The 5,442-nt window shown below is 33.6% G+C and overlaps 1 pseudogene; it reads left to right on the forward strand.

Moving 5' to 3' along the window:
* The first annotated feature begins 994 nt into the window (after window positions 1–994).
* On the forward strand, window positions 995–4,303 carry LOC149556904 (uncharacterized; annotated as a pseudogene).
* Window positions 4,304–5,442: the final 1,139 nt, after the last annotated feature.

Here is a 5,442-nt window from a genome sequence, read left to right on the forward strand (position 1 = left end):
ATTAGATAGTGCTCCTATCTATAGTATGATAGGTGGATCTCATCATCATCCCACCCTAGGAAATCTTTGTATGGTCTCCAAATAAGTTGTGTCATGGTATTCAATTGATGCTAGAAGAACTGAATGTACCCTATCGGTCCTCATGCCAATATGTCTCTATAGCTATATGAATAAGGCATATCCTCCACTAACTCTCTCTCTATAGGTGGTCTAAATACTACAATATGCTCATAGGCCCATATCTATAGTAATGTGCCTCTAGTATTGAATATCAATCCACCTCTATACACCACCTAGTATAGATAGTAGTACAACATACCTAGCATGCACGGTCCCTAGGAAAACATAGTCCCAATCATGATCATTCTCTTAAGAACTTTTCCCCATCTAACAAGAAATCGATGTCCATGCCTATAAGGCATTAGTAGTCTACCCACAACTTAGTAGATCAAAACTATTAGTCACTCATGGTGTGCCACCAGTAACTCCCATCTCATCTCATAATCTCAAACCCCCAGCTCTACATCTCCACATCCAAACAACAAGTGTAGTATTGCTCACCCATTAGTTGAGTTAGATACAACTAAGTCTCCATGAATTAGAATCCTAAGGATGTGCCATACATCCTTTAGAGCCATAGTCACCTCCCCCATCAGCAAATGGAAAGAACTAGTCTCTAAATTCCACCTCTCTATCAGCATTGTCAGTAGGGGTCCACTACTATATTTGACCTCATTTTCCTACCAAAAATTTTGACCATCAACTAAAAAATTTTAGGTTGGTCGAAATGTAGAAGGCAAAAATTTCTTTTTTTTTACATCTAAGCCCCGTGTTGGTCAAAATTTTGACCAACACATGTAGGTCAAAATGTGTTGGTTGAAACTTCGACCAACATGGGGCTTAGATGTAAAAACCAAAAACATTTCCTGTTTGTTGTTTTTTGCATGCATGGGATTATTTGCATTTTCTTGGATTTGGAAACTTGATGCGCATTATGCCCAAGAGATGGAGATTTCTCTACAATTAGATGCCTAAACTCACTTTCTCTCTGCATCTTGTTTTGGGGTCTTTTTATTGTTATCTCGACCCACTCATCCTATTAAGCATTGAGAATATAATTTCCAACATCTTACTTCTGCATTCACACAATCTAGATGCCTTTCACCTCCATGACATTGGGTTCACTTGTAACCAATGGCAACACTTCTCTCATCATAATGTATGTAAATGGGTAAGGTACACATCTTGGTGTAATGTCAAACATCTCACTATGTTTGATCACAAAAATTTTTCTTTAAAGGAAACCCCACCCCCTCCCCTGTTTTCATGTACAAGTCTTGAAACACTTTGTCTGTGCAACTACGATCTCACTAGTTTCCCAATCAGTTTCATTGGATTTCCTCACCTCATTACTTATTACCTTAGTTATTTTCTATTGACAGATGAATCTTTAGTATCCTTGATTTCACTCTGCCCCCTTTTGCAAAAACTTGAAATAACAGTAGATGTTGTCTTAGGTAATGTCATAATCATTTCAACTACTATTGAACATTTAGATATACAAAGTGTAGATTCTCTGTCTGTTGACTGCCCTAAACTCAAAATTTTGAGTGGGTACATGATTGAGGATTTGAGTGTGAATGGTGTAAGGTTCTATGAGCTTTTTTATGCCATCTTTCATCTTGAAATGCATTGTGGAGGTACTCTGAAGGAATTGAAACTAGATTGCTCGCAAGGACAAGGAAGCAATCCAAGAATTGTTTTAGCGCGTAGATTTCTTCATATTGTGGGAAACTTCCAGTCCTTGGAGACACTTATTATATACATTGCCAGCATATTTGATAAGTGATTTGATATGGATGTTCCTCTATTTAAACTACTTCACAGGCTTCCAAATCTTCAGTCGCTCTCTATATTTGGTTTCTTTGCATAGGTATTTACAAAGTTAAAGGTCATATTTAGTAGTTTAATGTCATGCATTTTGAAATTATTTAAGTAAAAGATGATGGTTAAAAATAAATAGAGAACTGATTGACCTTTAAATCTCATCAACAAACCCTTCAAAAATATTGCCATTCAACTTTACTAGAAATAGAGATGCTGATGTTGAACTAATGTTGAAGCAAATCCCAATGTACCCACTTTTCTTGATAGGAACTTCACCTCTCAGTTGTTTGCAGGTGTAAATTTGGTTCATCTAGTGAAGATGGCTTCTCTTAACAAGTTCATTTTGGACTCTTGTGTCCCATCTCTAACTCACAATCATCAATCTTATTTGATTGATCAGAATCTGATTGTATGCCAATGGGCTTCCCTGAATATGCACTTCCAGAGACATCAATTAAAAGTTCTTTTTCATCCTTAGTCTCACTAGAATCATCTGCCTTTTCATGCTAGTAAGCTTGCATAAGATACAAACTCATCAATCCCTCAAGCATTAAATTGTAAGTCAGAATTTTAGGTTGTCCTGTTCAATACACAAACTTACGTTATATCAAATCTCCAACATACCTCAGAATATGACTTCATACATTTTTGACAAACTCTTTTTATAAGTTGTTCAATTGTAATCTATAGTCCTTTTTCTCTTTCTCATGTCAAGAGATGATCCTTTTGTTGCTCTACAGTAACCTTTGAATGGCAGATAACACAAAGTGTTTTCATGTTTTCCAATTTACATTTGCCTATATTGCATTTGAAAGCACTCATATAACATTACCAAAATGACCACCCTAACAACCCATACATACTATTTCCATAGAGATAACCTTGCCTGGAATTGATTTTTAAGAGGAAAACTAACAAGGCCTACTACAGTGTAAAATTCATAGAAAATTTGAATCTGTGATCTTGACAATATATCACCTCCTTTATATACTAGCACAATATGATCAGCAAGCCATGAATTGCCCTCAGTTGGCTCTAAAACAAGCTTGTTGAGCCTAGACAAGTTCATAATAATAAAAGTAGTTATTAATTCTCTAAACCAGCAATTAACAACTCAATCATTACTGCTTCATAATATAAATGATCAACAAAACCAAAAATAAAAAGAAAGAAAATCAAATTGTTTGCAAAGAACTAACAATTGCTAATGCTTTGCAAAATTTGGGATAGCCTTGAGTATGTGCTCTCTTCGTTGATCAACTGGCAATGGCTAAATGCGTTTCACTAGTTTATGGCAATCTAGTTTGCAATTGGTACATATTCTATGCTCCATATTGAAAAGTTCCTGAAATATGATAGTCAAACTCATACAGTGTCTACAAGATAACTACTGAAGAGTTTCTTAATAAATACAATCATGATGAAAGGTACATAATTGATATCAAAAAAACTACCATACATTTGAATTTTTGATCCTACTCCAATATAGTAAATATGATGCATAAAACATGCACAAAAATTTCTTTGTACCTGTTTGATTTCAAATTATTCTAAATAGAAAAACCAAGGATTGTGATTTTCTATGGCTTTATGCTCAACACATACTAGTAGAAGTAAAAGATAGATCTTAATATAAGTTGTGTGCTAACCTCTTGCAAAAACTGTTGGCTTGTCCTCATACAGTACTCTTCAAAACAACTGATTATACAAAATAAATCCTCAAAATATTGAGGACATTTTTCCTACAATCCTCTGCAAAAATGCCAATCAATTAATGAGTATTAGTCATGAAACTGTATACTTTGCATCTAGATTATATACTTGAACTAGGAGTTGTAAATACTAACGAGTATGGTTTATGACACAATTTGCAAAGAGGTTGCTCATCCACAGTCCACGCCTACATTTCATGCCTATCTTTGATTTTACCATGTTTTGCTAATGAAATCTTCTGCCAGGTTGTATTTTCTGGTAAAGGATAACTAATTTCATCTCTTAATGCAACACGGTGATTACTCCCTCCTTTTAGCAAGCCCTGCCACATAACATTATCTTTCAAAATTAGAAGAATTTGCTTCACATGTGAAAGGAACTCGTAGTTATATTAATCATTCATAACTATACAATGCAGGAGATGGCAAGAGATCATACCCCTACATGCCTCACCACATCACATCTCAATCTCAAGAAAATAGGCATAGACATTCTTAGGTTTGACCATACAAAAGTTGAAGTAATAAGTAGCTTGCTTCAGAGTACACCCTCTCTCAAAGCATTGGAAATTTTATTGCTTGTTGAATATGAAGAGGGTTAATGTTTGAAACTGTTTGATGATATTATGTATCTAAGGAGAGCATCTTTATTAGCAAGTATATTTGTACTGCATCATAGGTTCCAAGTAATACAAACATTATAGATGTGCCCTCTGTAGTACTATGTTTATGGTAGTGGATTTCATGATGTTTTCTCAACTTTTATTTCAAAATCCATTCATGAAGGTTAAGTTTTATCTACTTTTACTCTCATTATAGTCTGGTGATTTTTTTAAAAATATAGAAAGTGGGAAAGGACTAGTCCCTTCTGAAATAAAGGGAGATTTCAAATAATTGATGCTACTAAATTGTGATGAAACTTTTATATATATAAAATTTGAAAAATCAATGTTCATTCATTCAAACCACTATTATCAATGTCAAAGATCAATCACAACATTCAAACCACATCCATAATCACTCTCACAAAACAATGACAACATCCAAACCACTTTTATAGTAAAAAAATAATAGCATGCATGTAGTTGAACTAAAAACACTCTTATCAATTATCATACACTAGACAATTAGACACTACTAACAGTAATGCTCTTATATTCTTTAGAAGTTTTAAACTTTTAATTAACTTTTTATTTGTAAGTGTATTTCATAGAGATTCTAAAATCTTGTAGAGTTTAACAGTATATAATTTTTTTCAGGATTTAACTTTCTTACTTACAGTGAACCGCTCCTAGATTTCAAAGTCAAATTGAAAGGGTATATTTTAGTAGTGTAGATAATTGATCAGTTTTGTATGTTTAGGAAGTACAAATGAGAAAATAAATTTGAAAAATATGTAAGACAAATTCATAATTCAATATATGGACTTCCCCATTTCACCATTCAAAATATTTCTCAAAATATTTCTATATACAATTTTAACTATTATCTGATTGCACGGGACAAGCTGAGACAGATAAATAGGAATAGTACTCCTCTGCATGGTATTCTTGTCTTAATTGGAGTCAGATGCACTCCATACCATATGTAATAAAAATTGCATTTTAGATTTTGAAAAATGACAATCAATGAACTCATGCAGCCGAGAATTCAAAGTCTTATGATTGCAGGGATGTATCCAACATTTTTTCCTGTAAGTCATTTCTTCCACAAATATTTAAAATAATGTGCTACAAAAAAAATTATAATATAAGCAATAAAGGATTTTTCTCAAGGTGCTCTGCTCCTCTGTGATTTCAACACAAAATGTATTAAGCAGAACCTAAGAGAATGTTGTTTGGCA

The sequence above is a fragment of the Cupressus sempervirens genome, chromosome 5 (genome assembly GCF_028749045.1).
Source record: "Cupressus sempervirens isolate cs-2001-9-10 chromosome 5, ASM2874904v1, whole genome shotgun sequence".
Taxonomy (NCBI): Eukaryota; Viridiplantae; Streptophyta; class Pinopsida; order Cupressales; family Cupressaceae; genus Cupressus; species Cupressus sempervirens.